The sequence below is a fragment of the Diceros bicornis genome, chromosome 11 (genome assembly GCF_020826845.1).
Source record: "Diceros bicornis minor isolate mBicDic1 chromosome 11, mDicBic1.mat.cur, whole genome shotgun sequence".
Lineage (NCBI taxonomy): Eukaryota > Metazoa > Chordata > Mammalia > Perissodactyla > Rhinocerotidae > Diceros > Diceros bicornis.
The window spans coordinates 55,447,836-55,465,727 of NC_080750.1; positions in this window are offsets into that span (position 1 = coordinate 55,447,836).

Sequence of the window (17,892 nt, forward strand, 5' to 3'; positions counted from 1 at the left end):
GGTAAACTGAGGTTCAAGGAATTCAACGATTTTCTAAAAGACTCAGTAATAAAACTAGATTTCTTGATGTTTTGTGGCATTTAGTGTTAAACATCTTGCAACACTGAAGACAGCACAATGAGAATTAATCCATCTGAATACCAATTGCCCCCCTATTGAAAAACTCAGCAAGTTTAGGCAAAAAAAGGGCATTATAGTCACCTCTTCAAATATCTGGTAAATAATCTTCCCACATGATATCTACATCAAAAATCTACAAAGAATAATTCAAAACTTTTAGCCATTATTCTTAAAATGAAAGAAGGTAAACATATAAATGGCAAGTGTCCAAAAATTAGTCTTACAAGAGGTAACTGAGAAAAATAGGAATTTAGTGCATAATCCAGGCTCATATTCTTTCTACATAAAAATACAGCTATTACATCATCACATAAATAATCACATAAGCAACATGGTGTGTACTTTAGAATAAGATTTAAAGAACTTTAAGCACCTAGGTGCCAGTTAGAGACTTCACTTAATAAAGCATATTTGTCAGTTGCTCTTTTACTTGTCTTAATAGAAAGGAGAGTTAAGTAGAACTGTCCTGAATCTTTTCTTAAGGTTAGAGCCTTTCTGCTCCTCTTTCTTCAAGTATTAGCTTTAATAATCGAATTACCCCATACCCATGACTCCCTTCTGCTACTCGGGGCTCTCACAAAAGACCCCTGACCTGATGCCCCACTTCAGTCTGTCCTTTAGCCCACATAGAGTCCCTTTGCCCTTTCAGCAAAACAAAATGAAAGGAAATGACATGCTTTAGAAGAGTTTTTTCTCAGATTGCACCAAACTCTGTAACATTTTATTTCCCCATTTGGATCAAGCTTTCTTGGCATGTAAGGCATTAAGCCACCCATCTTACGCCCCTCTCCCATTTTACCTCCCTCATATTACCTTCTAAAATATTTAGCATTGAAAAAATTTTCCTAGACTTTAGCATTTACAAATTGTCTTTACTACAGACATATTTCTTAAAATGATATGACTTTGGGATTTTTGTTATGTTTTTTAGGTGGAGAAAGTAGAACGTAAGGAATATTTGAGCCACAAAAAAGCCTTCACCTACAGCCCTTTAAAGTATTGTGTGACAACAAACAAATGTTTTATTCAATCAATAAGTAATAAAATCTTTTCAAAGATTGGAGCACTTATTCTGCATAATTATCACTTAGCAGTTCTAAGAATGTGCTGATTTGTTTTCTGCTGCTCTGGTACACTGGAGCAAACTGTTTAGCTCTGATATTTTATAAACTAACATGTATTACTTTGTATTTCCAATCAAGTTTCAATTAAGTAACCTTATTATTGGGGCCAGCCAGCCGGGTGGTGCAAGCGGTTAAGTGCGCGCTCTCCGCTGCGGCAGCCCAGGGTTCGCCAGTTCGGATCCCAGGCGCACACCGATGCACTGCTTGTCAGGCCATGCTGTGGCGGTGTCCCATATAAAGTGGAGAAAGATGTGCAAGGATGTTAGCCTAGGGCCAGTCTTCCTCAGCAAAAAGAGGAGGATTGGCAAATGTTAGCACAGGGCTGATCTTCCTCACACACACACAAAAAAAGAAAGAAACCTTATTATTATCTTATATCAACCAGCCAAGAACAGAAATACATGATACTGAATCATACTTATACTAACAATGAGACCCTCAAGGTTTGGCATTTATGTTTACCTCAGAGAGGCGTCCAAAGATTGTGATGATTATCCAAACTCTCCAAACATCTTGAGTCTGCAAAATTTGGCTGGCAATCTTGTAGGAACAAGCTTTTTTGCAAGAGCCCAGTATGTCTGCTTCAAGTCCTGGCTCAAAGTCAGACTACAAAGTCAGGTGAAAATGAGAGAGAAAATTTTATCTGAGTATTTCAAAGCTTCAAAATGGGTGAAGGTTCATGAGAAGGAAAAGTTTATTTTCTTTAAAACCAGTTCAACATAATTTATATCTATTGCCTCATTCACATTTAAGCTGTTGCGATACTCATAAATTGGACTCTCTCCCCTTTCAAGTGAAAATAACCATTCAAGAAACTTTCTGTGAGGTATTTTATATTCTTGGATGCTTTCCCTGTTTTCACACGCATGAATGGCAATATCAAAACAAGCTCTTTTTATTTGAATTGTTCTAATATGTAGACATTATAAGTAAATACTTACTGAAGTGTTTACTTAAGCAAGTAAGGTATTTAGTAGGATAAAGAAAAAAATATGAGTTGAAACAAAATGGGAGTGATTCTTGATAATGTATATAATTACAAAAGGTACCTCATGATCAGAAGTATAGAACCAATCAATTATTCTGAGTTAACAGTCCACCCCCTTTTTTCTGTCTGCAATACAGTAAAATGTTTTAAAACCTTTGCCTTTAAAATAAAAAGGTAAGCATACAAAGAAAATCCAATGATTTAATGGAATGAGAAATTGCTCAAGTCATGACATTCCATGTCCAGGCCAAATTTGTTTTAAATTTAGATAAAATTATGAAATTAAATTATTTTTAGCCCTAGAAACTGTTTTTCAAATTACCTTATGTTTCCCTTCTACCTGTATTCATTCTGTCATAGCTTGTTCTCATTCTCCAGGACAAAGGTAATCATACAAAGTTGAACATAAAATAAATCTTGGTTTCCTATTGAATTTCAGATTACACTGGGAATACTTCTGGAATAATTCCAGACCTTTAGGAAAAAATCTTCCCAACTCTAAAAACTCTGCTCTGTCTTCACAGCAATCTCCCAATTTTGGATGCTAGGATTTCATGCTCACATTGTTCAGTATTTAGCCCTCCCCCTCCCCCCCACACACAAAAAACTAATCTTATAGATTGTAAAAAACAGACATTTTCCACAGATCTACATAAATTTATCATGTGTAATAAAGTTGAATTCCAGAATTATAATTTGGGACTTATTTTTTAAACATTTTGAGTATCAACTACCTGGGGGAGGAATTTTAATGGTATACTTTATTTCATTTAATCTTCACAATGCTGTGCCATCCCATTTTATAAATGAGGAAAACTGAAGCTCAGAGAAATTAGGTAACTTTTCCACAGTTTGCCAGCTAAAAAATGATAAAATCTGAGTTCAAATCTAAGTTTTCAGACCCCACGTCAAGTTGTTTCACTGTTCTAGTTTAAATTAGGATTCATTGGAAAGGCCTCTCACAATTTCTTTTCATAGCTAAAATTTATGTGAAATGCAGCACTCAATCTCCTCATCAAAGGGCTTGAAATTACCTTTGTTATCCTTGTTGATTCCCTCCCTGTTGATTCTTCTGAACTAAAATACAGCTGCAAATACTCAGTTGTCATCCTTTCTATGAAGGAAACCGTATTGTATTCCAAGATCCTTAAAGCTACCTGAAGCTAAAAAAGAACATTAATTGTAACACTGTATTATGACCAGGTCATTCCAGTCTTTGTCCTGGAACATGAGCCCTTATGATTTTCTCTTTAGCAGATGCTTTAGCTAGTTTCCGTGAAGCCTTTCCACAGTTGCTGACCATAATAGGCTGCTACTATCAGGTTCCTTCTCAACTTTTCACTTTCACAGGTGGAGGCTCCAAAGGTAAATTAGAGGCAAGCTTAAAAGATAAGAAAGGCTTTCACATTATATGAGTGGGTGATTAAGTTTGATTTGTGTCTGTTATAGTAATTTTGTCTTTCTCCAGGCTTCCTTTTCTGCTTCTGAAACACAAAACTGCAGAAAGCACCTCATATTCTTTATGTTCTTAGAGATTGCCCTAATGATATTTTCATCCTGAAATGGGCTTCAGAAGTGAAAGTCCATGTCAAATGGCGACAATTTTATTTCAGTTAGACAAGAGCCTGAGTTCTGGCTGAAGAGACAAGACCTACGTAAAATGAGTTTCAGTCCTTAGTTTGTGCATTTTTGACAAAAGAGCAGAAGGAATGTTTGTGTTTGTTTTTACACTCTTCTCTCTCTTTTCTTCTACTTGTTTTACCTTTTAATGACTCATTAGCTTTGAAAGATGATAAATTCTTCCCCTGCGAAGAAACATTGTGGGTTTTGCACATTCTCCTTTATCTTGAATGACTCTCTGAGCCCCTCCCTGAACAGCAAGTTTCCAGCAGTTGGGAAGAGAAAATCACTTACTGCTGGAATGATAAAGGCCATTTTGCACCATAATATTATTGAATTAACTACAAGGAGCTAGAGTTTTTATTTGGCATTGCTTCTCACCCCACCCCAGCGTTCATCTCCCATTACGTTTTCGTGAAAGGACTATAGATGTATTCTAAATTGTTGATTTATCTTGGAGACTGCAGTGTATCTCAGAATTCCCTGGGGGGAAAGTTGATTGCACCGTCTCCCCGCTAATGAGTACAGTTCATTTCAATGAAATATATACAGTGTTTATGCAGATATGTTGAATGATTGTTACTTGGGATTCAATGAAATGACCAGTTCATCCCTGAACTCAGCAGGACTTAAGACAGGGATAAATATTCAGGGAGGCAACTGTATTCCTTCCTCATCCATTTGTCTGTTGTTTGGGTTTTTACTTTTTTCTTTATTTTTGCTTTTCTCTCATATGTGAATTGTCCAGATGACAGCATTCCAACAACAAAATCCAGACTCCTATCCTAGAAAAATCTCCTCTCTTCATTGTCTTATTAGTTGTGATACGAATTTTGTTGTAAATTTTAAAAATCCAGGAATTGGATTTTTATTTTATTGACTCTCTCTCTCATACATTTTATAAGAGCTATAGCCTTTAAAGAAATATAAGCTGTTCAATTACCCAATTCCTTTGCTGCAAAAATGTTGAAAAGTGTCCCTTCCAATCAACAGATATTTGTAGAGCCCCTACTGTGTGTGGACACTGGTCAGGGAGCCTGGAATATAGCTGTGAACAAAACAGACAAAAATTTCTGCCCTCTGGAGCTGACATTTTAGTTGCATGGATGAGGGGGAAAAAGGTGGTGGATATATAACATCATAACACCTAATACATCTACGGCGTTACTATATGCTCAAATTCTTAAGCCCACGTGGTCATCATATGTGTGCACGCACACACACATGCCTCTAAGATCATACTGTTATTATCAACATTTTACAAATGAGAACACTGAGGCACAGGGAGGGTGAGTAACGTGTCCAACATCACGCAGGTATTGAGTGTTAAGGCCAGTATTCCAGCCCAACAGTTTGGCTCTGCAGTCTGTGCTTTCACATTAAATAGAACTGCCATTCCCCAATTAATCATGAGGGTGGTGGATTTTTAGTGGCATCAAATTCTGAAAGAGTTTGTTAAGTGTTCTCACCTAGGAAACTAGTCTTTTACCTAACTTGACACTTCACATCAACCACAATCCAGCAGTTTCTATAAATGAAGAAATTAAACCCATGACATGACTATTTATGTAAAGCTAATTCTTTTTATTTCATATGTATAATATATATTTTCATATGTATATGCAAAAGCTTAGACATCAGCCTTGGGTGAGAATCTTTCATCCTCAGAGAGCTCTGGGCCTATATAACAGCCTCTCAACTTGCATCACTGCCCCCAGACATGGCCTGACCCAAACTCCAGCCACAACCTTGGTACTTATCAGCAATACAGAGGGGTCATTTTTTTCCTCATCTGGGAAATGCGGAGTTAATAATACCTCCGGGAGTCCTTTTGTATATCAAATAAGATTTCATAGGTTTTAGTGAAATAATGAAGCAAAAGTCCTTTGTACTCACGTAAGGGGAGGTAAATGCCTTCAGTGCATCCTGAACACACTCACCCGATAGACTGCCGAAACACAGCTTTCCTCTTCCTTCTTCAGGACCCTGAGCAAGGGCCATTTCCATAAAGCCTCTAACAGCCCACCTTGATTCGCCTGTCTCCTCGGACCTCTTGCTTCTACCGTTCCCTTATCACGTAATTGTATGCTGTCTTCTGTTACACTAAGATTTGGTGCTGCTTCTACTAAAACAGATCTTAAATCCTCATGAGCTGGCACGACCTCATCTACTTTTAAGAGAAAGTGTAGCCCAGCAGTTAAGAGCACAGCTTCTGAAACTTATCAGCTAGGACTCAATTCCCAGCTCCACCTTTTACTAGCCGTGCGACACTGAGAGAGTCACTTGTCCTATCCGTGCCTCATTTTCCTCGTTTGTAAAATGGAGATGATAACGTTGTTGAGAGGAATAAGTGAGTTAATAGATAAAAAGTGATTAGGATGACATTGGATTCTCAGTATGTGTATGTAAATCATCTTTTTTCTTTTTCTTTTTTTGTTGTATTCTCCCTCTCCACATAGTCTTGTCTCCGTTGTCCAGGGGCTGTAGTTGAGTTTGATTGGACTAACTAGTCAAGATGTGCTACTAAATGGGGCATTCAGTTTAATGTAGAAAACATGATTTCAGCAAGATTTCCTACTCTGCCTCTGCTGCTGTTACAACAAATAGACATTTCCACCACCATAATGAGGTAGATGAGGTGAGCTAAAGTATCAATTTTATTAATCATTGTATATGGGACCTATTATACCCTGTCCCAAGAGCCTGAGTCATTATCTGAAGGGTGCCTGCCCCCTACCAGCCAAGCTGGGGAAAGGTACCCTGCCTTACTGACACCATGGGCTTCCTCCAACCTTTCAAGCGGTCTTAGCAAATACTACATCTGTAGATTGTACTTCATTGCTGAAGTCACACAAACTTTTAGTTCTCATCAGGCACATTAGCATCTTTGGAAAAAATCTGCTGTCTTTAGAGAGAAGGCAAGTTCCATGAAGGAAGGGATTATTCTAGTTTTGTTTACTTATTAAAAACATGTTGAATAAATGAATGAATTTCGTATATATGTGTATTTATATGTAGATATATTCTTGTATACACATATGTTTGGAATATATGTATATATCAGCAATAATTGCTTTATAAATGTAACTTTTCTTTTTTTGCTGCCTGAATACTAGAAACAAATTCCTTGATTTGTTTCCATAACAAGGCAAATACCACATAATCTGCTATTCCAAATGTCATTGATTAACCATGTATATATCTGTGTCTATGTGTTTTCATTTTATAAATCAGAAACTAAAGTATATTTTCTGTTTACAATTTTTTCTCACTAATATATACTAATTATAAGATTGTTTAAAATTTAATTCTATGTTTATATTATTGTATATCCTGCAGTGTTATCAAGATATGAACATGCTTTATTCATTCATTTCAACCAGCATTTTCAGTACCTACTATGTGCCCAGCATTATGCTAGACCCTGTGGATATCAGGAGAAATAAATGTGGTCCCTGCCTCGAGTAGTATAATATGCAGAAGGGCTCATGGTACTGATGAGTTTTGAGGTTATTGTAAGTGTTAATTACATATCCATAGGTGCATCTTTAATGGGAAATTGCCCAAAGTCTACTAGGCATTTGAGGATGAGAGAGTGAGCTTGTTCATATAAAAGAATTAAGACAAAAAATATCTACTTAGAATTTTAATTTAAAATATAAAATTATGATTATATAACTTTTAAAAATCATCTTGTAGTAAAATTTCTGAGTGAACTGTGAAATCAAAAAAGAATAATTGGGTTTTATACTTATTTCTATTATCTGCATTTGTAGAAAATTTCACATTCCTTATTATTTCCTTGTTTATTTGGAAAATTCCAAGGGCATCCACTGAAAAAGCTTGCTGATTTTGCAGATAATCTCATCAGTCAGCCTGCCCTGATAGAAAAGGGACTCTCACTGCTAGTCTACTAGGACCTTGTTTCTCCCAGCCAACGTTGTTCCTCCAGTCATCCCCAGGGTGTAGAGGGTAGGAGCTACTTCACATCTTTGGTGGCTCTTAGGGCACAAACACCATACATGTGCCTATAAGTGACCATCACTCTGCTTGGGCAGGGTCAGCATTATCTGGATCAACATCTGACTTCTCAGATCCAGCTACTTCAGCCATGGGACAATTAGGCTAATTCTCTCAGCCTGTGAGAGGAAAGCAAAGTGGTGGTTTCCAGAAACAACCCCCGAGTTCAGACTGAAATTGTTTTCCCCATGAGCTTTTCTTTTTTTATCCTCTCTGGTTTCCAAAACTCAAATTCCTTACCTAGTCTCTCTCTGAAGCCTGAGTCCCCAACTATAAATGACTATTTCCTTTACTTTCTTTCAATTAAACTCAAGATTATCTCAGTTTCTCTTTCTCTTTTGTTTCTTCCAGCTAATATGTAGCAAATTGTATACAAATTAATGCTCACCTTCCTAGTTTAGCCTGAGCCTTTTGTTAATCCTGTTTCCCACATCTGCCCTAGATCCATTCCATATGTACAATATTACACTGTTCTTTCCCTATCTATGATGATATTGCTGTAACTACCGGTATTTATTTATAATCACAAATCAACTGAGTTTACATAATATGCATTTTCTACAACCAAAATGAAGAACAGTTTCTATTCATATATGATTATGATGGGGAAGGCAGAATGATCCCTCACATAGCAATTTTAAATGAGCTGATCATTTTAAATTAGTTAAAATAATCACTAGGAAGTTGCCATTTTCAAACCCTTCATTTTCCTGGTTTAACAGAGGAATGAAATGCTACTTAAATGAAAAATTCCATTCTAGGAAGAATGGCTTCTGTTAGGGAAAAAAATCTTAGAGGGGCCCTTTTATTTAACTGAGCCTCTTAACAGTTTCTGTATATGCACAGGTTGGCTGGAACTAAGTTTGAGAGTAAGGAATGGGGAAAGTGAATTGCTGTGTGTAGTAATCTGAGAAACATACGGAATTCCTGCAGGAAATCTGAGAGGAAGTGAATGAGGAACAAAAATGAGAGGGGAATGAGAGCAGCCAGTAAGATTAGAGTGCTGAGAACATCTCAGCAGACAGTAAGAAATTTTCAGAAGCAGGATGGCCAAAAAAAAAAAAGTTTTAAGAAGGGGAATGTCTGCTTTTCAATTTAAAATTTTGTGTGTGTGTGTGTGTGAGGAAGATCAGCCCTGAGCTAACATCCATGCCAATCCTCCTCTTTTTTGCTGAGGAAGACTGGCCCTGGGCTAACATCTGTGCCCATCTTCCTCCACTTTATACTGGATGCCGCCACAGCATGGCCTGACAAGCGGTGCATCGGTGTGCTCCTGGGATCCGAACCCCGGGCTGCCAGCAGCAGAGTGCGCATTTAACAGCTAAGCCACGGGGCTGGCCCCCTCAATTTAAAATTTTTATTATTCCTGCTCAATAAACCTTCCTTGTCTCCCCAAATTATCAGTAAAATTTCTTAGCACCAAAGCCCTGTGCGAGTGGCTTCTGTGGAAATCAGAACAAGAAGCCGAGCTAGCTGGGTCCATGAAGAATAGAATAGGTATAGCCCAGGCGGGATACTGTAATTTAAATTTACAGAAGCAGGAACTTAGAGGCAGAAGTTAGCAAGAGAATTTAAGCCCCTGCGAATTCACAAACGTTTCTTAAGGTGATTGAACTTTCCATAGGTCCTGGAATCGGAGGAGATGGTCCACTGTGATCTGGGTTTTGAGGATGCCAGCTGATATGTGGGTGACAGTGATCACCTGCCTCCAAACAAACATCAGTTTGTCACTGTCCCACTTAAAACGTGGTGGCAAAAATGGAGTGCAAAATTCCCAATGGTTTACTTCCAGCACAAAGAAGAACGTAGGACACTTCTCATTTTCTGGAACGTACTATACTTCTACCAATGCTATAAAAGCAAAGTTTGCCCTAGGTACTTCAGTCCATCACTTGCTTATCTCCTAGTCACAGATTTTTGTCACATGAACAAGCTAGGTCCTCTCCTCCCCTCCCAAATCTGCACTTCAGAATTTTTTTTGTAATTTAGACTTAAGAACTTACATTTTTCCCTATTAAATTCCATCTTTTGGGTTTTCTTGGCCCACATTCCTACCTGTTGAAATATTTTAGAGTTCTCTCATCCCTTGGGTCAGCTGCAGACTTGATCCACATGACTTCACCCTGCAAGGGGTTGTAAGGGGTTGTGGAAAAAGAAAAGGAATACGAATCTCAAGCCCTGGATTGTCAACCCGTATTTACCACTAGCTGGGTGCCGCAGGCACTGGGCCAGTTACTTAATGTTTCTGAACCTCAATTTTCCCACTTGTAAAATAGAAAAACCAATCTCTGGCAAATTTGCCTCAGATTATTATGAAAATCAAATGATGTGTGTGTATAAATATATATACTATATTTATATACATATACTTTGCAAAATCAGCTTTTTAAACTAAAATAATTGTTATGTAAATGTATGTATTGCCAACATGTTTAGCATCCCTGTATTCTGTTAAGACAAGATAACATAACACTGTCAATAAGGCCATAAAGAGCGTGGAGCCCTCTGGGGTAACCATAAATATCTCCTTCCAGGTGAGCCCCTGATACACACAATTACCCAGCATTTGCTTCTTGAGCACCTACTATATACCAAACCAAATGCACCAGGTGGTTGACAAACAAAAATTAACGAGATACAAGTATGTCATCTTAAGCAATTGATGAGAAATTCTGAAAGAGGAAAGGGGAAGGGAGAGTTCAGCCACTAAGAGCTAATATTTACTATTATTGCTCTGATTTAAAGAGGGAAAAGGCTGTTTGTTCTTATCAGATAAAAAGGGGAAAGGGATCATTTCCTTCTGACTCAGGGAAAAAAACAGGGAAAAACTCAAATGCTCTCAGCAGATCTTATTGTTTCTAAACTCTCTTTATACTTTTTTTTCTGGTATGTACAGAGAAAAGAAGCAATCATTTGAGATGATTTTTGAAGACTAAGTTCTTCCAGTAATTAGTTTGATAAAAAGAGATTCCCTGAGGTTGAGTCTCAGAAGAGGCAAATAAAATACCAATGTGTGATTCTTACCCCCAGAGATCAGAGATTCTGATTGACATGGTCTGTGATGGGTCCTGGGCCTCTCCAGGGAAGTCTAATGTATAGTTTCAGTTGAGAACCACTGCATGGGAGATAAAGCCAGCAAGAGGTTAAGTTCAAAGCTCCATGGAGGAGAGTCCTATGATATAATAAAGGATAATAAAGATATAATAAAATTCTTATAAAACACTATCTTACATGTTGATTTCTTTTAAAGGTTTCTTTAAATTATCACCTTAAATATTTTTAGTCTTGAAGTTAACTATTTAAATACAGTTTGGAGAGGGTGGTAAGCAAAATGAAAGTTACTATTAAAGCTTGAGGAGAAAACAACTGTCTCAGAAAAAATACCTGCCTGATGATTTAAACCACGTGAATGTCACCTACTGTCTAACTAAACTGCCACGTAGTAAGTTTTGAATGAGGAATTTTCTTCTTTTACAAAGATATTACTGTAATAATTAAAATTGTCAAGTGATTGCAATGTCACAACTCTGAAAAAAAAGTCAGTGTTACTGCATCTAAACCAAAAGCATCATGGCAGTCAATGGAAAACAGATGTTCATCCTAGTGGGTGTTCAAAACAATTTTTTAAGTCAGATGTCTCTGTATAAGTGTTTGCACAGTCTCAAAACACAGACCCCAACTAACAGTTTATATATTTAAATGCTCATTTATTTTAGATGATAATGTCAATTAGGTAAACAACAAATTGTTAAAATTACTACTTGATTATTGATCTTTTCTGCCCTTTATTCCTATGAATTTTTCAAAGATCTAGTACCATTCGATCTTGATGTTTTTAACCCAGTCCAATCCCTCCCTCTGATTAAGACTTCACTCAACTACTTCAAAAAAAGAGGCAGGTATCTTATTTCTAGGGAAAATACATCCCACAATTTATTTCAATATTCTGCTGAGAGATGCAAAACCAAAGATATCCGTCAAATGGTTATTCAATTTTAGAGAAGGTAACTATTAGACATTTGTGGCAATTTGTTCAGGGGAAAAAAAATGAGAGTTGGAATTTAAAAAACAACTCTCTAACCCTCAGAAAACCAAAAGATTTTTAAATATCTTATTTTATAGCAGCATTTGGCAAAAGATAATGAAATTTTATCCCCTAAATGCAGGAGCTGATGATAATGCTGATAATAATCCCGTTTATACAGAATTATATTATTTACAAAAGACTTCCATATACTTATTTTTCCCAACATCCTTGTGTAATCATTTCATAAATAGAGAAAATAAATCTGAGTAATTGAATAATTTATCCATTAGCCATAGAGAATACAAAACATTGGGGATTAAACCCAGGTTTGTTTCTCTCAAAGCATAGTGCCATTTCCCGCGTATCAAGACATCTTACTGCCTAGGAAAAATGTGTGCCCGGGATTCAAGAGGGATTGGAAAAAGGGCATAAATAATAGAAGGGAAAGAGTAGGTTCCCAGGGATAATCCTAACTTTAGGGATGACTTTCCTTTGTCTGAATCAGTGTAAAACCACAAATTTTCATCAAAATAGAAAATGAAAACAAAGAAAAACATCAAGTACTTCAATCACACCATCCGATGGAGAGAAATACCATATCCAAGGCATCTGAGCTCTCCCAAGTCTACAAATATTTTAGTTATTCTGGTTCTAGTTCCTCTGGGAAAGAATAGAATAAAACCCTGCAAGACTCACAGGGAAAGCCAAACATGGAACTGAAGCAAAATTGGCTTCTTTGGCAAAATGACAAAACACAAGTCTCCAGAACCAATCTGGACTTCAAGCTAGAGACATTTACGAGCTTCTAAAGCGCCACTAAAAGAGTGTTTCCATTCCAGACACTCACCTGCACTTTCACGTTCATCACTCAGTATGTGGGTACATTCTTTTGGAACTTGACTAATCAAGCAGGGCTCTCAAAATCAAATGTCTGCTATGAGAGCAAATTACAGTATTCTCAGTTATAGGAGGAGGTCAGTATTTGGTTTGTCTGCTTAAAGGCACGTGTCATTAATTCTTCAATTATTAATTTAGTTTTATTTTTCAGTTTGATATTCTGTCGCAAATCCATGTTCTTTCATTGAACTGCAATGTTTCACCTACATATTACCATTATTTTGGGGGGGAGGGGGAGGGGGAATGGTTTCTAACTATATATCCTGTTACTAGTCCCAATGTGCACGTGTTGAATTAATGGAGAATTTGCCAACACTGGTACGTAGCTGCTACAAAGTTCTCAAATGCGTCAGGAAGTTTTACATTTTATTTTTTTATTTTATTTTATTTTTTTTGTGTATGGGGAAGATCGGCCCTGAGCTAACATCTGCCAATCCTCTTCTTTTTGCTGAGGAAGACTGGCCCTGGGCTAACATCCGTGCCCACCTTCCTCTATTTTATATGGGACACCGCCACAGCATGGCTGGCCAAGTGCGCGCCCGGGATCCGAGCCGGCGAACCTCAGGCCGCTGCAGCGGAGCGCAGGCACTTAACCGCTTGCACGACCAGGCCGACCCCAGGAAGTTTTACATTTTATAAGTCCAGTGACAAAACTTTAGAGTTATCTAGGCACTATAATTTGTCTTTGTTACATTTTATACATTTTTGTACCTGTTATAGACTTGTTACAAACATCGTTTTCCAAAAGGTTACTCAAGTGTACCCTTACACCAACTTGTATAGGAGAAAGTTCAATCATTTATTTGCATTCTTTGAATATTAATTACATTTAAAAATATTTATCAATCTTTGATTTTCTCTTTTGTGAATTGTTTGTTCAGGTCGTTTGCCCATCATTTCAGTAATTTAAAGAAACTCAAGGTTAAAATTAGGAAGCTGTTAGCTACATCTTTTTAACTTGCTTAAGAACTGACAATGTGACCTCATTCATAAGAACAATTTCATGGGTATACCTGATAACTACAAACTTGGAAGTCATAATTTTTTTGTGTGCAAGTAGTAGAATTCTTGAGTACTTTGTGCAATAGTTACTAAGAGAAATTCAGTAAAATTTCAAAAATAGTAACTATGACTGACATATGTATTATCTACTCTTTGAGGGAGGAGATATGCATGTGGATGAAAGTAAAACTGAAGATAAATTTGTTAAGACTTTCAAAAGCCTTTGACAACACTTCAGAATAAAAATGGGTTTGTTTTGTTTCACATTGCTTTTCATTTCTTTTAATTGGACCAGGAAGCTGTTAGCCACATTTTATAACTTGCTGAAAAACAAGCAATATGAATCATGGGTTTAGAGCAGCCTTTCCACAGACAGTGAACTGACTTGGAGGTAGGAAACCAAGAAGAAATCTACAGTAAACGAAGTGGAATTAAACAGTAGTGTTTCCTTATGACCAGCACTGGAATGGGTGATTTTCGTATGGTAATCATGATTTGGAAGAGGAAGTATGCTCTGACATTTCGCATTTGCAGACAACATTAAGCTCCCATGAGTTTTCCTTTTGAGGAGGAAAAGATGGGAAGTATGGTTTCTTTGGTTTTTTGAGTTGGCAGAAAAGAGGCGGAAAGATTTAAATGTGGACAAGTGTGAGATTATACATTTAAGGAAGTTTAGTACTGCAAGATAATGAATCCTTGGAACCTATGAGCTATCTCACATCACCCATTAGGTACATGAGGTCTAAGTACTAACCGGCCAGCAAAAGTCAATCCAGCTCATTAGCTAAGTCTACCTGTTTGAAAACTCAATGGCAAACATTATCCTAACCAGAACAAAATCACAACATGTCTACAGTAAGAAAGCTATGGAAATCTTAAGGGAAATTGTAAAAGCTAATGGTCATTAGGTATTTACTATGTGTTAGGCATCATGCAAATACTTTGTGTATTGTGTGGAATTTAGTAAAGCTGCACAACAACCTTATGAGGTAAATCTCTTGTGTCATTGGACCACTTTAAAGATGTGAAAACTGAGTCTCAGAGATGTTAGGCAAGTCACCCAAGCTTACTCAGTAAGTGAGGAGTTTGGGATTGAAACCAGTCTAACCAAGAGCTTATCCTTTACTGCCCCCAAATGTGATAGGAGGAGGAACCACTCCCGTGAAGGGACTGTGAGGAAGGCGAGTCAGTCTGGAAAGAGAAAGCCTCGTAAGAGCTCCCATAAGAATCTACAAAAGGTAGAGATGGATAAAGTTAAGGCAAATAGAGTGTACTAACTCAAAAAGCAGAAAATTCCTTTACGAGTCATTAGCGCAAGTGATGCAACGATTGAAAATATTAAAAATGCAAATGTTCAGATAAACTAAGTAACATACTTGCAATCAGTGGATAAAGGAAAACCAGATTACTTCAGAAAATATTTGTATGCTTGGGTTGGCGCTTAAGAAAGATAACTATGTCCCTTGATATTGCTGTCAGGAAAAGAGGGCTGAGGTGAATAAGACTGTAAGTTTCTGTATGACAAATTTAGATCTATACTTTTTAAAAACATCACGAGGTATGTTTACCCAACTTTTTCAACTTGGCCTGGCTTTATGGGGTTTTTTGGTTGGCTTTTTTTGTTTTTTTTCTTATATCTAACTTAGATTTCTGCACAAAGCTGCTTCCCCAGCTGGGTGCCTTGGAATATGCATTTCTCTCTGCCTGAAATGCCCTCCCTCCTTCCTCTCCTGCACTCTACCATTCAGTGGAGAGGGCAGGATAGGGCCTTATGTATTTTTATTTGCTAAATCAGGCAACCTTAAATTTTCAGAAGAATCTCTGTTGAGTGTATTTCTCCTTCTGGTATTTATGACAAAGGTGATTTTTTAAACTATTCATTGAATGTGTCTCCCTATGAGTCCCCATGACAGCAGAGACCATGTGTGTCCTGCCCCGATCTGGCACCCAGGGCACTGTCACTAAATCCTTGTTAGATGCAAGAAACGCTTCAGCTTGCAGACGAAGCACATTGGTTCCATTTTAGGGGGATGGGAAACATCTGGTCACCGTCATTTATGGAATATCTGAGACTTGAAAAACCGTTATTAGGCCATTCCTTGTTCCTTGCTTTATTTTTGTGACTTTCTTCTCTATATTAAGAAAATGTTGCTCCTTGTAACTCTTGATTAGTAAGAAAAGCTAGTTCACTTTTCTCTTTCTCCGGGACCTTTATTCAGTGTCTCTCTTACTCTTCAACTTACTAATGATTAGTGGGAAAATCTACCAACACTGCAGCAAAGACATTTTTCCCATCTCGATGTAGGGAAATTTGTAGAATCATAAAGCCACAGCAAAATACTTAAAGACTTCTGTGTCTCCCATTTCGTTGTCACCACAGACATTCACAGCCTCATAGTAATGAGTGTTACCTATATCTTTAAAATTTTTTAAAATAAAAGTAACTATTATTACCTAAGAAACTGTAACGCAGTTGATGATCTATTATTACATCTCTGCTGCAAAACTTTTTCCACATTTGTGGGGGGAGTATAAATAGATTGTAATCTTTAAGGCTAAGTAAGCCCTTCATTAAATTTTCTAAAAGATTTGTATTATGAGGCAATCTGAGAGTCCTCAATATTCCACACCTAAAGCAACTTTTTCATATTTTGCTTTTATATCTTCCTAATAAAAATCTTGATTTCAGAAAGCATCAGAATTTAATCCTTGAGCTTCTCAAAATAAATCGTCAGCTTTCAGGTTATCTCAAGAGCTTCAGTGATATCTAAAGGACAAACCCACTACACGTGTCTCTTATTTATGCAGTATAATTTCAATCGAGTAAAATATAAATGATACAAATTAGAAGAAAATACATCAAAATGAAAACAGTATTTGCCTCTTGGAAGCATGATTTTGAGTGATTTTTCTATATATGTATTTCTGTATTTTTTAATTATATGCAATGAGATACATTTAATGTGAGAAAAAGATAAAAAATAAAAATATTTAGTTTATTTTACTGGAGTCCAGTCTTCTAAGGAGATGTGAAAGATAAAGAAGACAACATAGATCTACCATTATTAAGGATTTCCCTTTTTCTCCCCAGTGAATTGAATTTGTTAATAAGTTCTAAATGCCTGCAATACTTGCTAAGTGGATATATGTTACCGCTGGTTATGAACAGAGCACAGAGAATGGAACCACAAAAACTAAAGTCGACAAAACTGCTCCAGAGGAGTGTGGCCTGAGAAATAGCCACACCTGGATGCAGACTTTCCCTAACTAAGAAGGAGGAGGACGCCGGGATCTGCCTAGTGGGCAGAGAGAGAACTTGCTAGGGTTGGAGCCACTTTATTCAGACTCATGCATTGCAGCCAGCCTTTTGTTGACTCTGCTTGCTGGGAAAACTTGCTGCTCCCTGGGTTTCTTCCAGAGCAGCCACAAGGCTATGTTCAATTATTTTTAGAAGTCTAGATCTGAGTACTAGAAGGAAGGAGTCTATATTAGCAGATCAATCACTTCTTTCTCTGCTTTCTGTTCTACAATTAAATCAGGGGTGAGGTAGATCACCACAAGAGTAAGTAGGCCAGCTGTTTCATTTCAGAGTAGACCTGCCAAGTACAACAGATTTGGAAATAAAATGCAGTTCATTCCAAGGCAGTTGATTTGATCCTTCATTATCCATCTGTGTATTCAGTATCATGGCCTTAACACCTTATTAATAATTTATTCAAAAGCTTAGCTCTTACAGCATGGTTGTTAAGAGCTAGAGATTGGGTCAAAAAGGATCAATTCCAGGCTCAAATGCAAACAGGTCATGTGACTTAAGACATTATTTAACCTTCTTAAACCTCCATTTCCTCTTTTATAAAATGTAGATAGAACAATCTTAAGGTCAATACTATAGATTAGAGAGAAAATGCTTAAAAATTCTTAGCACAGTTCCTAACACATACTGTGTGCTCATAAATGGTGGCTCATATTATTAGTACCTCTTAAAATAGGGAACTTCTAAGAAGGTGAAGTATTTTCCCTCTTCTGTTAACATATATTTTCCATTTCCTAAAAATAGGCTTTCTGGAAGTAGTTCCTGGATGAGAGAAAGCAGA